At 42.3% G+C, this 20618-nt stretch overlaps 1 long non-coding RNA gene across 3 annotated transcripts in view; it reads left to right on the forward strand.

Moving 5' to 3' along the window:
- Positions 1–20618, forward strand: part of LOC138989896 (uncharacterized) — a 28108-nt gene that overhangs the window by 394 nt on the left and 7096 nt on the right. Inside the window, exons 2-3 of one of the 3 annotated variants that reach the window (XR_011466055.1) lie at positions 108–180; positions 7403–13293. This is a non-coding gene — a long non-coding RNA (uncharacterized lncRNA). Of the gene's footprint in view, positions 1–107; positions 181–7402; positions 13294–20618 lie in introns of those variants that run through there. The other 2 variants (XR_011466056.1, XR_011466057.1) reach the window with 2 other exon arrangements.

Consider the following 20618-nt stretch of genomic DNA (forward strand, 5'->3'; position numbering starts at 1 on the left):
AAGTATATGTAACCTGAACAATGACTGAAATATCCTTAGGGTGCAGCTAAACCTAAGGATGTGGGCATGATGCAATTATAACCTGGTGTGATGTTAACATTTTGCAGAGTATCTACCACTGACTGGACCCAAAGCAACCAAGCGCTGGAAGAAGATCAGTCAAGTCTCTTGTTAATGCAGGTATCTAATTCTTCTTGGTCATTTCTAAAAGTTTGTGGCTTCATGAAACTATTCTGCATCTTATCACTTAATATGATAAGCATACAAAAGTAATTTCCCTCATAGCTACAGATCCTTTGGCTCTGTCTCAATGTTTATTTTATTCCACCTATGTTGATTACCTTCTCTCAAACTGAATATTTTTGCCCTTGATAATATATGCCTCAGTGTTTTAATAAAAGTGAGGCTGTAGCGTATACACTTAATGTAAATGTAAATTAATGGACATAATTTCCCTAAAAATATTAAAGATGATTTTAGACTCTGGAATGATTTTTGTCACTCATAAATAATTTACTTTTGATTCTGGCAAAATGTTAGGTGTTTATCACTTTCATCCAATCAGGGAGACATGACTTTGAGGCTGGCCCTCAGCCTGGTGATTCCTTGCTCTTCCTGGTTCATTTCCTTTCCCAGGTGTGGCCCTTCCCCCATTCTACCTGAGGACTTTGTGCTAATCAGGATCCAACCTTCTCTGTGGTCCTTGGAGACTAATTTTATTGCTGAGAAAAATGTGCCCAGTGTGGAGACTGGGGACCCTGCACGTGACTTCGGTGCACAGAACCTTCAACGGGAACTGTACATTACGTTCCTAAACACACCCCTCCCCTGTGGGCTCAGCTGAGCAGCTGCTTCCTCCAGGGAATCAGGGTCAGAGCAGCTGCTCCTCTCAGTGCAGGAGAAGCTTGGGGAGGAGGAAATGATGGGGAGCCCTGGAAGGAGGTGGGAATAGCCTCCCTGTACGTTCCTACACATACCCCTCCCCTGGGGGCTCAGCTGAGCAGCTGTTTCCTCCAGGGAATCAGGGTCAGAGATACTGTTGAAAGCTGTGTTTGACTTGAGGCCTCCACCTTCTCCTTTCTTTGAGGTGTTCGGTTTGTGAGCAGCTGTTACTGAGACAGCAATGTGTTTAAGGGACATTAAAGAGGGTTAATGGAGAAGGCAATGGCAACCCACTCCAGTACTCTTGCCTTGAAAATCCCATGGATGGAGGAGCCTGGGAGGCTGCAGTCCAGGGGGTTCCGAAGAGTTGGACACAACTGAGTGACTTCACTTTCACTTTTCAGTTTCATGCATTGGAGAAGGAAATGGCAACCGACTCCAATGTTCTTGCCTGGAGAATCCCAGGGATGGGGGAGCCTGGTGGGCTGCCGTCTATGGGGTCACACAGAGTCGGACACGACTGAAGCGACTTAGCAGCAACAGCAGCAGCAAAGAGGGTTAAATTAGGCTCAGGTCCCTAGGCGTCACTATTTCTTAGCTTTTCAGTACATTCTCTCTTTACCAGTATGCTGTCAATCTCTGGAAATGAGATAGAATTAATTATTAAGAATTATCTTGAGCTTCCAGACAGTCCCCACATCTAGATTTTTTGAGAAAGATTATCACTGACATAAGGAAATTCCAGGTGGAGTAAGATGGGCACAAGTGGGGCCAGGATGGATGGAGAGAAGCAGAAGTTTGGGCTTTTGTAGGGCTGTGGAGGGACCTTGTATGGACCTGGGTTTGTGAGTTTTGAGTTTCCCTGTGGCAGTTGCACACATATGAGGCAAAATGGAAAACAGGAGAATAGACTGAGAGGTGTTGATGAACAAATATTAAAAATGGGATCAAACTCCCTCTTACCTGGAGCCCCTTTGATGTCTATGTAAGGACTCCACCTGCCAATGTCAGTGCAGGAAGCATGGGTTCGATCCCTGCTAAGGGGAAGATCCTCTGGAGAAGGGAATGACAACCCACTCTAGTATTCTTATCTGGGAAATCCCTTGGACAGAGGAGCCTAGCAGGCTGTAGTTCATGACGTCACAAACAGTCAGACATGACTGACCAACTAAACCTCACAACAAATATATATATTTCTTTTTCCAAATGTGTACACTTCTTTTTAGGTTGTAGGAAATAAGCTATTCCACCACTTGACAAAGTGGGAGTTTCAGAAGATAATGACAATCTATGGAATGATCTGAAATAAAAATATGATGGGAAAGATTGTATCTACATAATTACAAGATGAAGCAAATTGACATTGATAACAAGTATTTACTGAGTGAGAGCCTGGAGAACTCCATGGACAGAGGGGCCGGGCAGGTTACAGTTCATGGGGTTGCAAAGAATCAGACACGAATGAGCGACTAACACTTTCACTTATGTTTCACTTTCATTTATAAACTTAATTAGTCATACGGTACTTTGTATGTATTCATTTATTTAATTCTTATAACAGGCTTTAGCATCAGTTCAGTTAAGTTCAGTCATTCAGTTGTGTCTGACTCTTTTCGACCCCATGAATTGCAGCACAACAGGCCTCCCTGTCTATCACCAACTCCCGGAGTTCACTCAGACTCATGTCCATCCAGTCAGTGATGCCATCCAGCCATCTCATCCTCTGTGGTCCCCTTCTCTTCCTGCCCCCAATCCCTCCCAGCATCAGAGTCTTTTCCAGTGAGTCAACTCTTCACATGAGGTGGCCAAAGGACTGGAGTTTCAGCTTCAGCATCATTCCCTCCAAAGAAATCCCAGGGATGATCTCCTTCAGAATGGACTGGTTGGATCTCCTTGCAGTACAAAGGACTCTCAAGAGTCTTCTCCAACACCACAGTTCAAAAGCATCAATTGTTCGGCTCTCAGCTTTCTTCACAGTCCAACTCTCACATCCATACATGACCACAGGAAAAACCATAGCCTTGACTAGACAGACCTTTTTGGCAAAGTAATGTCTCTGCTTTTGAATATGCTATCTAGGTTGGTCATAACTTTCCTTCCAAGGAGTAAGTGTCTTTTAATTTCATGGCTGCAATCACCATCTGCAGTGATTTTGGAGCCCAAAAAGATAAAGTCTGACACTGTTTCCACTGTTTTCCCATCTATTTCCCATGAAGTGATGGGACCAGATGCCATGATCTTAGTTTTCTGAATGTTGAGCTTTAAGCCAACTTTTTTACTCTCCACTTTCATTTTCATCAAGAGGCTTTTGAGTTCCTCTTCACTTTCTGCCATAAGGGTGGTGTCATCTGCATATCTGAGGTTATGATATTTCTCCCAGCAATCTTGATTCCAGCTTGTGCTTCTTCCAGCCCAGCGTTTCTCATGATGTACTCTGCCTAGAAGTTAAATAAGCAGGGTGACAATATACAGCCTTGACGTACTCCTTTTCCTATTTGGAACCAGTCTGTTGTTCCATGTCCAGTTCTATCTGTTGCTTCCTGACCTGCATACAGATTTCTCAAAAGGCAGGTCAGGTGCTCTGGTATTCCCATCTCTTTCAGAATTTTCCATAGTTTATTGTGATCCACACAGTCAAAGGCTTTGGCATAGTCAATAAAGCAGAAATAGATGTTTTTTTGAACACTCTTGCTTTTTCCATGATCCAGAGGATGTTGGCAATTTGATCTCTGGTTCCTCTGCCTTTTCTAAAACCAGCTTGAACATCTGGAAGTTCACGGTTCATGTATTGCTGAAGCCTGGCTTGGAGAATTTTGAGCAAACTTTACTATCGTGTGAGATGAGTGCAATTGTGTGGTAGTTTGAACATTCTTTGGCATTGCCTTTCTTTGGGATTGGAATGAAAACTGACCTTTTCCAGTCCTGTGGCCACTGCTGAGTTTTCCAAATTTGCTGGCATATTGAGTGCAGCACTTTCACAGCATCATCTTTCAGGATTTGAAATAGCTCAACTGGAATTCCATCACCTCCACTAGCTTTGTTCGTAGTGATGCTTTCTAAGGCCCACTTGACTTCACATTCCAGGATGTCTGGCTCTAGGTCAGTGATCACACCATCGTGATTATCTGGGTCGTGAAGATCTTTTTTGTACAGTTCTTCTGTGTATTCTTGCCAGATCTCTTCTTAATATCTTCTGCTTCTGTTAGGTCCATACCATTTCTGTCCTTTATTGAGCCCATCTTTGCATGAAATGTTCCCTTGGTATCTCTAATTTTCTTGAAGAGATCTCTAGTCTTTCCCATTCTGTTGTTTTCCTCTATTTCTTTGCATTGATTGCTGAGGAAGGCTTTCTTATCTCTTCTTGCTATTCTTTAACTATGCTTTAGCATAGTTACTCTTATTTTCCTTCAGTAAGGATCAATAAACCAAGGAAAAGAGGCTTTCAGGTGGCACTATACTAAAGAAACCAATGTGGAGATGTAGGAGATGTGGGTTTGATCCCTAAGCCTACGTCTTCTGCTGGAGAAGGAAATGGAACCCACTCCAGTATTCTTGCCTGGTGAAGAATGGGCAGAGGAACCTGGTGGGCTTTCAGTCCATGGGGTCGCACAGAGTCAGACATGACTGAGCAACTAACACTTCACACTTAAAGTCAAAAGTGATTCCTATAATTTTGAAAAAGATATTTAAGACACTCTGGAAAAGAAAACATCAAATTAAATCACATATACTAATATCTGAACCAACTAAATTCTCAGTAACTACTTCTTTTCCTCTCTGGTTAACACAAATGGAAAGTTCAGAATAGAAAAGACACAAGAGATGAATGAAGTATTTAGTGGCCCTTCCTTATCTTACAATAAAAATACATGGCTGCAAAGGTAAGTGAGAACAGTGATTTTCTGCCTTAAGGAAGCATTGGCCTCACAGGAGTGAACTCATGTACTTAGTCACTTTTGGCCAGAAGCCAGGGATCCCCAAAGTCCAAATGCACTTTGAAGTACTAGCTGTCCCATCTTTCAGTGCTTCCAGAAATTTGCATATTTATCCTTCTAGAGCAAGGCCTGATCAATCAGAGAATAAGAGTCAGATATTAAAAATAAATACATGAATAAAAAATAAATGCTCTCACTAGGAATACTTATCCTAGTCAATTACGAATACTTTCCCCCCATAGATTGGCTATTCTGGAATCCTTACAGCCTTATGTGAAGTCTGAAGCTGTTTATTAGAATGTTTAGAAATCTATTATTCCAGGTAATAGCACCAAATATTTTATTATATTATAAATATAAAGAGGAATCGCCTCTTGGCCTTTTGGCTAAGATCAAGTATATAAATAAAAGAGGAAACATCTTTGATTCTATTGTGTTTCTTTACGGGTAGGTTTCTTACTTGTCATTATCTCCATAAATCACAAATTCTATGACCTGTTTGATGAAGTTATCAATAAGATTGTGCCTCAAATGAAACAAAAATCTACTTGGAATTCAAGGGATCATTGTCAACACACCATGAATGTGAATTTCACAGGATGCAAATATTTAACTTTTAACATTAGAAAACTTGTTTCCACTCATTCCCTCTGGATTCCTACAGACTTAGAAATATTTTAAAGACAACATATCAATTTGATGGGAGTTTTAGATACAAGGAATAAAAAGAAAATTCCCCTAGATGGAGCAAGTACTATATTTAGTCCTACACACTAATGTTAGGATGGAATATAATCAGATTCCTTTCAGTTTATTTAAGTTACATGTCTATTCTGTGTAAATGCTTATAATGCCTGTATGTGTGTCCAAGGGAGTCACAGACCCACTGTTGGACTTGAATTCATGATATATAATATGTGCTAAACATCAATATAGCAAATAGGTACATATGCATCTGCATATAGATTATATAGGACTATTTTTCATAAATCAGTAGCTTGCATATGTGGCTGCATTTGAGAAATGCTCTGAGCAGATGAAGGTACCTAGAGGAGCTAGGGCAGCCCAGCCTCACCCATCTGCTCTCCTGGTTGGTTTATGTTTGGGTGTGTAATACTGTGGGAGGTCTACTGTTATCCTGTTTACAGTAATAAGTTGCAAAATCATCAGCCTCCAGGCTGCTGGTGGTGAAGGTATAATCTGTCCCAGATCCACTGCCACTGAAATGGGATGGGACCCCTGTGTACACACTGGTTCTGTCATAGATGAGGAACTTAGGAGCTTTCCCTGGTTTCTCTTGATACCACTGTAAATTATTTCTAACGCTTTGACTGGCCCGACAAGTGATGGAGACTCTGTCTCCTAGAGATGCAGACAGGGAAGATAGAGACTGAATCATCTGGAGGTCACACCTGGCAGATGAGATTGGAAACACAAAAACATATCTCCACAGGATTAATCAAGTTATAAGAGGACTTCCCTGAAGGGCCAGGCAGTACTGACCACACTGGACTGAACAAACCCCCAGTGTTCTCCCTCCTTTCCTGGGAGCCAGAGCAGCAGGAGACCGAGGAGCTGCCTGGGGGCCCTCATGTTCACTGTGCATTCTGATCAGGACACGGACTCCTGTCCAGGCTGTGACCAGACTATGAGGAAGTGTCCAGGGCAGTGGGCTGTGCTCTGAAAACATGTAAATCAGCAGGGAGTGGCAGGGCTGGACGAGGCTGCAGGGCTGGCTGAGCTCAGTAACAGCTTAGGGGCTGGGAGTGCCCGGGTCTGGGTCCCACAGGCAGCACACACTTGCCTCAGAGAATTACTTCCCCCTGGGGGTCACAGGACACAGTCAGTCCATTGTCCAGTGAGTACAGGTTTCTTTTGATTTCTTCAGGATCCATGACATGCTTTCTTGGTCTCTCTCCTTCTAAGACAGGGTCTGGATCAGGTACGACACTCAAAGGAATTAAACAGGCTCCTTTTATTTGATACCAGTGGATATTATTGGAGCCACAGAGGCTTCCTCTTGCTGGATTCCCTGATATTCTTGGTGGGAGAAATTGTCATCACCACCAGTCAGAGAGGCAGTGAGGTAGAAGAGCAGTAAAATGTGTGTGTCACAATTGGTTAGTAAGCGCCCAGATTCCAAGCATCTCCATTGCTTCCTGTTATCCCAGCTGAGCACTGTGACCTCCATACTGACTGCTCTGTCCCAACATGTCCTCCAAGGCCACCAAGGCAGGGACTTAGTCCCTCCATACCTGACAATTTTCAGCTATGTTCTAACTCTGAACACCTTTATACACATCCATGCTCTGTGTGGCCTAACCTCCTTGAAGGACTGTTCATGTCTTTCTTTCCCTTTAACCCAAGCTACTGCCTTCAAGGGGGCTTCCCTGGTGGTTCAGAGGTTAAAACTTCTGCCTGCAATGTGGGAGACCTGGGTTCAATCCCTGGGTTGGGAAGATCCTTAGAGAAGGAAATGGCAACCCACTCCAGTATTCTTGACTGGAGAATCCCATAGGTGGAGGACCTATGGTCCTCTCCCGGCCAATGATTGATTTTATGTCTCTGAATCCATTTGTTTCCAGCTCTGCGTGTTTCCCCCACCCCCACGTCCTAAGAGCTGGCAGCTCTCAGGGCAGGTACAGGGTGATGGGGCTCAAGAAGTGGGAGGAAGACAACCTTGGGAAGGTGAAGATGGAAGCCTTGCACACGAGACTGGAGCCACACAGTGTGGGCAGGGCATGGACACAGGCCTGATGGGAGCCCAGGATGGGATGTTGCAGCAAAAGTGGTGGGTGTCCATCCTGGGGTGGAGCCACTGCTGGATCAGAGCAGGGTGTTGAGCTGGAAGGAGCTGAGGAAGCCATTCATATATCCAGGGACGCCAGTCCTGGTCATCTCACCAACAGTTACCAATTCTTTCTCCAGTTAGAAAGAATGTCCCTGGGGTTGGAGTTTGACCAGGATGAACTCAAAAGCCAGGATCAGTCCAAATCCAGGAAGATCAGCGCTCTCCAAAGTAGGATGAAGACCGAGGCCACATCCTCTGGAGTTGCTGTGAGCTGCAGAGAGGACAGGCAGGAGGAAATGGTGGATGAAGATGAAACCACCTCTGCCATCAGTGTTACGAGACGAGGGAGTCCCCAAACCCTCCTGTTGTGGCTGCAAAGACAGAGAAGCTGTGTCTACAACACACAGCGGGAAGCCAGTCTGCTCACAGTGGTTTTTGTGTTTTCTATGTCCTTGAGGACTCGGAGATCAGTTGTTACATAGACCACTGTTAGATCAGAAAAGTGTTACTTGGTAGAGTTTAGTACCTTTTATTCCCTAGGAATTGTTCTCTAAAATTCCCATGAAAGCACTACTCGGTCTCTACAGATGATGAAAATCTTATAATGTAGAATATGGAAGGGATTTTGAAATGTATGTTAATACAGCATGTAGACCATTTCTGTTACCAAATTCGCCAGTATTCTATTTGTTAGATAATGCTTGAGAGACTATGTTTGAGTGTGTGAATGTGAGGGTTGAGTGTGTGTGCGTTCTCTCATCCTTTTTTTCTTCTTCTCCCATTCCTGAACAAAATAATATTCAAAGTTTCATCACAAAGATTATTTACAGATTTAATTTATGCTTCAGGTTAAGGGGTTTTAATTATTTCAATTTAAACTTTTGGAAAATTTTATGAAATTATGAACTTTCATGTCAGAATTGTGCTGAGTTAGACAATCTGAGGCCTACAATTGTTATGTTTATCCAGTTTTAAAACCTGATTTATTTTAAACAACGATTCCTTAATATTTCCTGTGATTTGATGGTTTTTGGGGTGAAATGTGTTATTTTCAACTTTCTACCCATTTATATTGATTCAAGTTCAAAGAATCAAAACTTAAAAATTTTAAGTTCAAATGATCAGAAAAGTCCAGAGCTTAGGCCTTAGGAAGGCTTCACATTTACTCATGTACCATGCACATGCAGGCTCCATGCACAGCAGGGCAGAAGTGGGGATTGAGCAGAAGGGGGAGGCCGCTATGGCTGTGACCAGAGTTTCTGCCACATTTTTAGCTTCACTGTGGATTGAAATTAGATGGGAAGGACAGATTCCAAAGTTATCTTTACAAGTGGGTTGTGATTAAATTGTACCTGAGGATGTCCATGAAGTCCAGTTTCAAATCTTTAGCCAACAAGGTCAGCATCAGCAGCTCTGGAAATATGGTCTCCTGAGATTGATCCTGCTTAGAAGGTAGAGATGGGCTCTGAGGACACAACCATCTCAACGGGGCGGGGCCAACGTCACCCTTATAGCCACAGTGCGCAGGACACACGGAGGGTTTCTGCACCACTCAGCATAGCTGCAGCTCTTCCCCAGGTCACATCTGAACCCGTTCAAGCATTGAGGGCTTCATGTTGAAAATGGGACAGTATCATTGTTAACTTTCTCAGTATTTCCTACATCTAGCCAAGGACATGTGTTTATTGTGGTGTTTGTCTGCCATCTAGTGGCAGTTTGTGACATAATACCTTGAAAGAGTTCTGTCCTTACTTGATTGCATACATTGGCAAAGCAGCAGAGTGAAGACATAGGATCTAAGACATCCCTGGTATAGTTTGTATTCACCTACGATGCACCTGAAATTGATCATATCTCCAGTACTGTCTCATTGTGTTGTTAACTGTCTTTGTCTCTGTCACAGTGTAGGCTGAGGAAACCTTGATGATCTGAACATTCTACACTGAATTCCACTACACAAGCCTTATTGAACAATACACTAAGTAGACCTGACCAGCAAGAAATTGCTAAGACTCAGGTTGACTTGCAAAAATATATGTCTTCCACAAGGTGAAATGTAAGTCTCCAAAATTCATGAGCCTGCCACATTACTATGTTGGGGATCCACATGTCTAAGGCATGCTGGCTTATCCTTTTAGATACCAACAAGCTATATCTTGTTCCTAGGGCCACTAACAGTGAAATACAGTATTTTTGATGCTTCTGTGGAGTGTTGAGACAACACATGACCTCAATGAGTACATCACTCCATCCCATCCATCTGCTGCTGCGAGTGCTGCTCCATCACGTGGGTGCAGGGCAGGAAAGGACTCTGCATCAGGCTCAGGCAGCACTGTGATTGGCTCCACCATTTGGACCACATCACGTGGTGAGGCTGCATCTGTGTTAGACAACGATGCTGTGTGCACAGTCTGAAAATTGCTGGTATATAGTCACATCATAGATTTCTAGGGTTCTAGTAAAAAACCATACTGTGATCAAAAACAAACAGAAAAACTAGCATTGATAAAAAATCAGATCCCAGAATGTCAGAGACCTCTATACACTAGTCTATAAAACAATAAGTAGCTATGTGATTGAGCTGCCTGTTAAAACCTTTGAATTTCAGATCCAACAGAGTCTCAGTATGGATGGGTCTCAGTGGCAATCTATCTTAGGCTGGAGGTGGTTCTTATAGGATTGGATCTAAGCAAATTCAACAGGCGCACTTCATCTTAATGGACAGGTATCTCAGGTTCCCCTATCACCTTATATTTGGGCTTTATGGGAGTGGTGAATCAGCTAATTCCACACGGGAAAACAAAGTGAAAAGTATCCAGGCTTTCTCCAAGGCTAAGTTGACATCATGTGTTGGTTTGAACAAAGATGTATAATTTCCAAGCTACAGCCCAATTAATGGCAGGTGTGAAACAAGATGTTAAGCTAGCAGGTATTTCAACAGTGCACATAGACATCATCTTAAACTGGACAGAGAAGTGGCCCAAGATAAGAGTTTACAGCAATTTCAGGGTAGCTGGTTAATCAAAGAGAAGATTGGCAGATCAGAGATCAGCAGTCTGGGGAAAAGGAATGTAGATAAACCCAAGGAAGTGGGCATGATGTAATTGCAACTCATTTAAATCAACGTTCTACAGAGCAGCGACCACAGACCAGACACCTAATAACCAAGCACTGAAAGGTTTTTACATCTCTGAGCAGATGAGTTCTTACATCTCAGGCAGCTCAGTCACTGGCCCCAGAACATGACATAACTATCACAGTATTTGCTCTTCATGTCCATGAACACAGAGGTCCAGGTGACATGGATGGAGGCTGTGCAAACATCCAACAACAGGAGCCCACATCCACTATGTACACCACCTCCACATGCCCCGCCCCCACCATATCCATTGTGTCTGCCACCCCTATCAGTACAGATCCAAAACTGTCACCTATCAATGTTCTCAGCTTTAGGGATCAACACCAGCAGCCACATGGTGGTACTTTGTTTCCGTATCACTTCCTCCTTGAGGAGTTGTGATGCATCATTCCTGGGATTAGCTGTAATCTGTGTAGAGTTTACCCTTCCCTGCCCTTCTAGCCTCAGCCAGTATTACGGTCTACAGATTCACAGAACCTGTGGTTTGCCCATAAGAGAGGCCATTGGATCAAGGAACTTATTTTGTGAAGAAAGTCATAGGTAACAATAGACATGTATTCAGAGCACCCCTTAATCCTCCCAAACACGTGATGCCTGAGATGTAGACAAGACACTCATGGTCCAGAGCCCTCACTGCAAACTATTCCTCTGAGAGCTCCACCGTCTTCTTCTTACACAGACTCAGAGCATCTGCTGTCAGTTCCCAGAAAAAAGCTGTACTTTGACCAGCTGAGCCACCCAGGGAAGGAGGTTTGTGTTCAGGGCTGTATCACTGTGGGAGGATCATATGTATGCTGAAAACAGTAATAGATGCCAGCATCCTCAGTCTGCACTCTGCTGATTCTAAGTGTGAAATCTGTCCCTGACCCACTGCCAGTGAACCTGTCTGAGACCCCAGTGTCACAGTTGGAAACCTGATAGATAAGTCACTGTGGAAACTGGCCTGGTTTATGTTGAAACCAGTTCAAATAGGTTTTTCCATCACTATGCAGGAGGCTCTGACTTGACTTGCAGGAGATGGAGGCCATCTCTCCAGGGATGACAGACAGGGAGAGTGGAGTCTGGGTCAGCACTACATCCCCACTGGATCCTAAAAGAAACAGAGAATTAGAAAGTTACAAAGCAACTGTTTAAGAAAGCAACCATTTTCATTATTTCCATTTTCTTATTTATTTTAGCTGAAATGTTAGTACTACTTTGTTTTACTCTCATTTTCTGTGATTTTGAGTCATACAGCAAAATTGTACAATAACAATAGTTAATCTGACATCTGTAAAGTTTAAAGAGACCACTAAACATCACCCACGCCATCCCCACCTCCCTGTCACCAACTTGACCAGAACACAGGACTTTCTTCCTTCTGGAACCTTCCTCACTCTAACAGATCTAAGCATCCCATGCCCATCTGCAGGACAAGTCACACACATCTAATATGCAGAGAACACACATGGAGAGCAGTGCTGCCCTAGAGCTCACTCCCATCCTCCTTCTCATGCCCCTCCATCCTTACCTGGGACCCAGAGCAGGAGGAGCCCCAGGAGTTGAGCAGGGAACTTCATGTTCAGAAGTGTGAACTGAGGAGTCCTGATAAGTCAGAGCAAGACCAGAGCTGAGCCTTTATCTCAGACTTGCAAGGGAAGGTCCTCCTTGGGGAACAACATGCATAATTTCCATGTGGGGGCAGTGGTGTGGACAGAACCAAGGCGAGGGTGGGAGGGGTCAGCTTGAGCGTAGTGAAATAAAGGTCTTCTGTGTTGATATGTAAGCTATGTGCTGTATCCCGCTCACCCATAGATGAACTGGACAAAGTAAGACAATAAATTCACTGCAGTGCTTGCCCAGGCTTTCTATGCCCTCTAAGCTCTTCAACTCCTTCAGGATCTTCACTCAACACTCACTCTTGTACTCAAAAAATGTTTTCCTAAACAGGCACAGCTCCTCTGAAGGTTTAATAATTTTTCCACTGAACACATGGGAAGTTTTTCCTGCTTTGGCCCTATAAGAATGTCTAGTTCACTGAGAAATAGGGAGTGGAGAACATGGGAAGAATCTGGGAACAAATCCGGATTCTAGTCCCTTAAGTTCTAGTTGATGCTGCTGCCTTTGAATGAAAATTTGTATGGTATACCAAGATTGCAAAGGAAATAATTTTCTCCAATTTTTCATCTCGGTAAGGAGGTGTATCTGAAAAAAAAAAAAGGAAACTGTGAACAGAATTCTCAAATTTAATGCTTTTTCTTACATAGTCCATGATTTCAGGAATTTAAAAGTTCTTATAATTATATGAAAGGAATAGTCAACACACTATGAAAAAAACATCAAATTGAATGACTTAAATTGATATCTAAAATCAACTAAATTCTCTGTAACCATTTATTTTCATCTCCCATTAACTCAGATGAAAGGTTCAGAACAGGAAAAACATAAGGGATGGATAAAGTATTTTTTGCCTTTCCTTATCTTATAAAAGAGAAATACACTGCCTTCATGAGTAAGTGAGAATGGTGATTTTCTGCCTTAAGGAAGCACTGGGCTCATAGGAGTGAACTTCGCATCTCAGTCACTTTTGAGCAGAATCCAGGGATGACCTGAAGTCCAAACACTCTCTGACACATCAGCTGAACCCATTTTTCAGTGCATCCAGAAATTTTCAGGTTGGCTTCTGTAAAACAGTGATTAGACCAAGCAGAGAATAAGAATCAGACATTAAAAATAAATACATACATTAAAAATAGATAATATCTGAGCTCCCTGGAAGAGATAAGAAGATATTATAAGTTTAAGAAAAAACTATAGACCTTGATAAATTGCTAGCAACTTCCTTGTGCAGATGTTACTCACATTACATACCATTTTCCCGGTCAGTCAGAAACATCTTGAACCCAAGATTGCCTCTCTATCCTGGAATCCTCACAGCCTATGTGAAATATAAAACCAGTTATTAGAATGTATAGAAATCTATTATTTCACATAATTGTGTCAAAATAATATTATTATTTTATAAATATAAAGAGAAATACAAATAACCTTATATATGCAGATGACACCACCCTTATGGCACATAACGAAGAGGAACTAAAGAGCTTCTTGATGAAGGTGAAAGAGGAGAGTGAAAAATCTGGCTTAAAGCTCAACATTCAGAAAACTAAGATAATGGCATCTGGCCTCATCACTTCATGGCAAACAGATGGGGAAACAATGGAAACAGTGAAAAATGTATTTTCTTGGGCTCCAAAATCAGTGCAGATGGTGACTTCAGCCATGAAATTAAGATGCTTGATCCTTGGAAGAAAAGTTATGACAAACATGCTGCTGCTGCTAAGTCACTTCAGTCGTGTCCGACTCTGTGCGACCCCATAGACGGCAGCCCACCAGGCTCCCCTGTCCCTGGAATTCTCCAGGCAAGAATACTGGAGTGGGTTGCCATTTCCTTCTCCAATGCATGAAAGTGAAAAGTGAAAGTGAAGTCACTCAGTCGTGTCTGACTCATAGCGACCTCATGGACTGCAGCCTACCAGGCTCCTCCATCCATGGGATTTTCCAGGCAAAAGTACTGGAGTGGGGTGCCATTGCCCTCTCCCTATGACAAACCTAGACAACATAAAAAGCAGAGACATTACTTTGCTGACAAAGGTCCATCTAGTCAAAGCTATGGTTTTCCAGTAGTCATGTATGAATGTGAGAGTTGGACCATGAAGAAGGCCAAGCAATGAAGAATTGATGCTTTTGAACTGTGGTGTTGGAGAAGACTCTTGAGAGTTCCTTGGACTGCAAGGAGATCAAACCAGTCAATCCTAAAGGAAATCAATCCTGAATATTCATTGGAAGGACTGATACTGAAGCTGAAACTCCAATACTTTGGCCACCTGATGCAAAGAGCTGACTCATTAGAAAAGACCCTAATACTGAGAAAGATTGAAGGCAGGAGGAGAAGGGGACTGCAGAGGATGAGATGGTTGGATGGGATCATCAACCCAATGGAAATGAGTTTGAGCAAACTCCGGGAGATGGTGAAGGACAGGGAAGACTGGCATGCTGCAGTCTATGGGGAGGCAAAGAGTGGGACATAACTGAGTGACTGAGCAACAACAAAGAGGAGAAATCTTTAATTCTCTTATAGCAATATAGCAAATAAATGCTGGTCACAATAACCTTAAGCATACAACACCTTTTTGTTTGAAACATACAGTAATGTTTCAAGATTGTGTACAATCATTTGTCTTGGTATAAACTAAATTTCTGGGCTTCCCTGGTGGCTCAGTTGATAAACACACTGCCTGCAATGCAGGAGACTCAGGTTCAATCCCTGGGCTGGAAGGACCCCCTGGAGGACAGCATGGCAACCCACTCCAGTATTTGTGCCTAGAGAATCCCATGAACAGGGAAGCCTGGCAGGTTACAGTCCATAGTGTCAAAAACAGTCTGACAGTACTAAAGTGACTGAGCACGCATGCACAAGCTAAACTTGTAGTGTTGGTGACCACACTTCTAGTGTTGGGAGTTCACTAAACTCAGAACATAAAAAAAAAAAAAAAAAAGAGATAATGAGAAACATGTGAGAAAATATATCTGTGTTAAAGACTTGCAGAGATAAAAAAAAAAAGAGAGAGATATTTAGAGAGAGAATAAGAGGAGGAGAGAGGAGTCATGATATGCATTTCTAGCCTCTCAGCATCAAAATCTTTAAGGGGGGGGCGGTCCTAAGATGGCAGAGGAATAGGATGGGGAGACCACCTACTCCCCCACAAATTCATCAAAATATCATTTGAACGCTGAGCAAATTCTACACAACAACTTTTGAATGCTGGCAGAGGATACCAGGCACCTAGAAAAAGCATTCTCTTCAAAAGGAAGTAGGACAAAATATAAAAATAAAAAGAGAGATAAGAGTTAGGGATGGAGACCCGTTCAGGGGAGGGAGTCATGAAGGAGGAGAAGTTTCTAAACACCAGGAAACCCTCTCACCAGCGGGTCTGTGGGGAGTTTTGGAATCTCAGAGTGCAACATAACTGGGAGGAAAAAAAAAACAAAACCCACAAATTACACACCTAACCGCAACTCCCAGCAGAGAAGTAGCCCAGATGCTTGCATCCGCCATCAGCGAGCAGGGGCTGAACAGGGAGGCGTGAGCTGCATGCTTAGAGTAAGGACTGGGCCTGAATGCCCTGAGGACAATCTGAGGAAGCTAATGTGAGATAGCAATCCAAACTGTGGGATAGCCAATGAGAAAAAAAGAGAGAGAGAGAGAGAGAACTTTCCCGCAGAAAGCTCTAACCTAAGGCACTGCCGGGCCGCTAGCAGAACAAAGGACTGAGCAAATACCAGAGGAGAGCTACCAGCTGCGGACTGGCCCATCCCCCAGCTGGAGGCAGGGAGGCAAGCAGGCAGCAGCCAGAGCCAGAAGGCGAGGGGCAATCTCGGCCCCAGAGACGGCATCCTCCACCAAACTGTGAGCAGGCTCTCAGTTACTAACCAAGTCTTCCTGAGATCCTGGACGGTTGACATCCACCAGGAGGGTTGCAGTCAGAGATCAGCCCCCCAGAGGAGACACATGGCACACCTGAGATGGCACTCTTGCTGCACACCCAAGAAACCGAGGGTCTGGGACTGGGGAGGTGATAAGATGCACCACTCAGCTGGGAGAGCACACTCGCCAAGCACCTGGTTGCCTGAGCTGCTCGGACCTGGGAAGGGCACAAAACGCAGGCAAACCAAGTCTGTGCCTTTGTGGAGTACCCGAGAACCTGAACCTGAGTGGCTTAGACCTGGGAAGTGCATGCAACCCAGGGCCCGCTTTAGACAGTTCCTCTGCAGAGCAACCTGGAGCCTGAGCAGTGTAGACTGGGAAAGCACACACGCCGTGAGTGGGGGCAAACCCAGTGTGGCCCAGACACTGTGAGCACTCTCCACACACACCAGTGATATTTGTTTGTGGTGTTCCTCCCTACCCACAGCACAACTAAACAAGTCAACCTAAATAAGTGACCACCTTCGCCCCCTTGTGTCAGGTTAGAAATTAGACACTGAAGGGACTTGCAAACAGAGGAAGCCAAAATAAACAAAGAAGAGTGAACCGTTTTGGAAGTGACAGGTGCAACAGATTAAAACCCTGTAGTTAGCACTGACTACATTGGAAGGGGCCGATAGACCTTGAGAAGAAGTATAAGCTGGAACAAGGAACTATCTGAAACTGAACTGACCTCACACTGCCCTCAACAGCTTCAGAGAAATTCCTAGATATATTTTGATATTATCATTTAAAATTTTTTAAATTTAAAAAATGTTTAAGTTCTCTACTACTCCTTTAATTTTCATTTTTATAACCTACTATTACCTTGCAAAAGAGAAAGACCCTATTTTTAAAGCAAATTTCATATATATATATATATTTTATAATTTTTGTGATTTTGTTTCATTTCTTTAATATTGTATTTTTGAGAGTCTAACAGAGATTTTTAATCTCTGCTTTTTGGTTTTTGTTATCAATTTTGTACCTTTAAGAATCCAATCTTCAATACCCATTTTTACTTAGGAGTGTGATTACTGGCTTGATTGTGCTCTCCCCCTTTTGACTCTCCTTTTTCTTTCCCAGATCACCTCTATCTCCTCCCTCCCCTTCCCTTCTCTACTTAACTCTGTGAATCTCTTTGGGTGTTCCAGCCTGTGGAGAACACTTAGGGAACTGATTACTGGCTAGATCTGTCTTTCTCCTTTGACTCCTCCTCTTCTTCTCTTAGTCAACTCTATCTCCTTCCTCCCTCTTCTCTTCTCTATGGAACTCTGTGAACCTCTCTGAGTGTTCCAGACTGTGGAGAGCACATAGGGAATTGATTACTGGCTAGACTGCTCTCTCCCCTTTTGATTCCCCCTATTCTGCTGGTCACCTCTATTTCCCTCCCCCCTCTTCTCTTCTCCATGTAATTCAGTGAACCTCTCTGGGTGTCCCCCACTTTGGAGAATTTTTCACCATTAACCTAGATGTTTTATCATTGGTGCTGTATGGATGGAGAAATTTTGAGGCTACTGTAAGAATAAGACTGAAAGCCAGAGGCAGGAGGCTTAAATCCAAAACTTGAGAACACCAGAAAACTCCTGACTCCAGGGAACATTAAGCAATAAGAGCTCATCCAAAAGCCTCCATACCTACACTGAAACCAAGCTCCACCCAAGAGCCAACAAGTTTCAGAGCAAAACATATCAACCTAATTCTCCAACAACACAGGAACATAACTCTGTGCATTAAAATACAGGCGGCCAAAAGTCACACCAAACCCATAGACACCTCAAAACTCACTACTGAACTTCATTGCACTCTAGAGAGAGGAGATCCAGCTCCACCCAGTAGAACACCAATGCAGGCTTCCCTAACCAGGAACCCTTGACAAGCCACTCGTCCAACTCCATCCACAGGGAGGAACCTCCAAAATGATGAGGAACCACAAACTTCCAGCATACAGAAAGGCCATCCCCAACACAGCAATCTAAACAAGATGAAAAGGCAGAAAAATATTCAGCAGGTAAAGGAACATGATAAATGCCCACCAAACCAAACAAAAGAGGAAGAGATAAGGAGTCTACCTGAAAAAGAATTCATAATAATGATAGTAAAAGTGATCCAAAATCTTGAAAACAAAATGGAGTTATGGATAAATAGTCTGAAGACAAGGATTGAGAAGATGCAAGAAATGTTTAACAAGGACCTAGAAGAAATAAAAAAGAGTCAATCAATAATGCATAATGCAATAACTGAGATAAAAAACACTCTGGAGGGAAACAACAGTAGCATAACTGAGGCAGAAGATAGGATAAGTGAGGTGGAAAATAGAATGATATAAATAAGTGAAGCAGAGAGGGAAAAAAATAATTAGAAGAAATGAGGACAACCTCAGGGACCTCTGGGACAATGTCAAAAGCCCCAACATTCAAATCATAGGAGTGCCAGAAGAAGACAATAAGAAAGGCTGTGAGAAAATACTTGAGGAGATAATAGTTGAAAACTTACCTAAAATGGGGAAGGAAATAGCCACCCAAGTTCAAGAAACCCAGAGAGTCCCAAACAGGATAAACCCAAGGTGAAACACCCCAAGACACATATTAATCAAATTAACAAAGATCAAACACAAAGAGCAAATATTAAAAGGAGCAAAGGAAAAGCAACAAATAACACACAAGGGGATTCCCATAAGGATAACAGCTGATCTTTCAATAGAAACTCTTCAGGCCAGAAGGGAATGGCAGGACATACTTAAAGTGATGAAAGAGAAAAACCTACAACCCAGATTACTGTACTCAGCAAGGATCTCATTCAAATATGAAGGAGAAATCAAAACTTACAGACAGGCAAAAGCTGAGAGAATTCAGCACCACCAAACCAACTCTTCAACAAATGCTAAAGGATCTTTTCTGGATAGGAAACATAGAAAAGGTTTATAAACTCGAACCCAAAACAACAAAGTAAACGGCAATGGGATCATACTTATCAGTAATTACCTTAAATGTAAATGGGTTGAATGACCCAACCAAAAGACAAAGACTGGCAGAATGGATACAAAAACAAGACCCCTATATATGCTGTCTACAAGAGACTCATCTCAAACCAAGGGACACCTACAGACTAAAAGTGAAGGGCTGGGAAAAGATATTTCACATAAATGGAGACCAAAAGAAAGCAGGAATAGTAATACTCATTCAGATAAAATAGACTTTGAAAATAAAGGCTATGAAAAGAGACAAAGAAGGACACTACATAATGATCAAAGGATCAATCCAAGAAGAAGATATAACAATTATAAATATATAAGCCCCCAACATAGGAGCACTGCAATATGTAAGGCAAATGCTAACAAGTATGAAAGGGGAAATTAACAGTAACACAATAGTAGTGGGAGACTTTAATACCCCACTCACATCTATGGATAGATCAACTAAACAGAAAATTAGCAAGGAAACACAAACTTTAAATGATACAATGGACCAGTTAGACCTAATTGATATCTATAGGACATCTAACCCCCAAACAATGAATTTCACCTTATTCTCAAGTGTACATGGAAACTTCTTCAGAATAGATCACACCCTGGGCCATAAATCTAGCCTTGGTAAATTCAAAGAAATTGAAATCATTCCAGGTATCTTTTCTGATCACAATGCAGTAAGATTAGATGTCAACTACAGGGGAAAAAAAAAAAAAACAAAACTATGAAAAATACAAACATATGGGGGCTAAACAACACGCTTCTGAATAACAAACAAATCACAGAAGAAATCACAAAAGAAATCAAAATATGCATAGAAATGAATGAAAATGAACACACAACAACCCAAAACCTATGGGATTCAGTAAAAGCAGTGCTAAGGGGAAGGTTCATAGCAATACAAACTTATCTCAAGAAACAAGAGAAAAACCAAATAAATAACCTAACTCTACAGTTAAGCAACTAGAAAAAGAAGAAATGAAGAACCAAGTTTTAGTAGAAGGAAAGAAATCATAAAAGTAATGGCAGAAATAAATGAAAAAGAAACAAAGGAGACCATAGCAAAAATCAACGAAGATAAAAGCTGGTTCTTTGAGAAGATAAATAAAATAGACAAACCATTAGCCAGACTCATCAAGAAAAAAAGGGAGAAGAATCAAATCAACAAAATTAGAAATGAAAATGGAAAAATCACAACAGAAAACACAGAACTACAAAGGATCATAAGAGACTACTATCAGCAACTATATGCCAATAAAATGGACAACTTGGAAGAAATGGACAAATTCTTAGAAAAGTATAACTTTCCAAAACTGAATCAGGAAGAAATAGAAAATCTTAACAGACCCATCACAATTGAAACTGTAATCAGAAATCTTCAAACAAACAAAAGCCCA

Source organism: Bos mutus, chromosome 11 (assembly GCF_027580195.1).
Source record: "Bos mutus isolate GX-2022 chromosome 11, NWIPB_WYAK_1.1, whole genome shotgun sequence".
Taxonomy (NCBI): Eukaryota; Metazoa; Chordata; class Mammalia; order Artiodactyla; family Bovidae; genus Bos; species Bos mutus.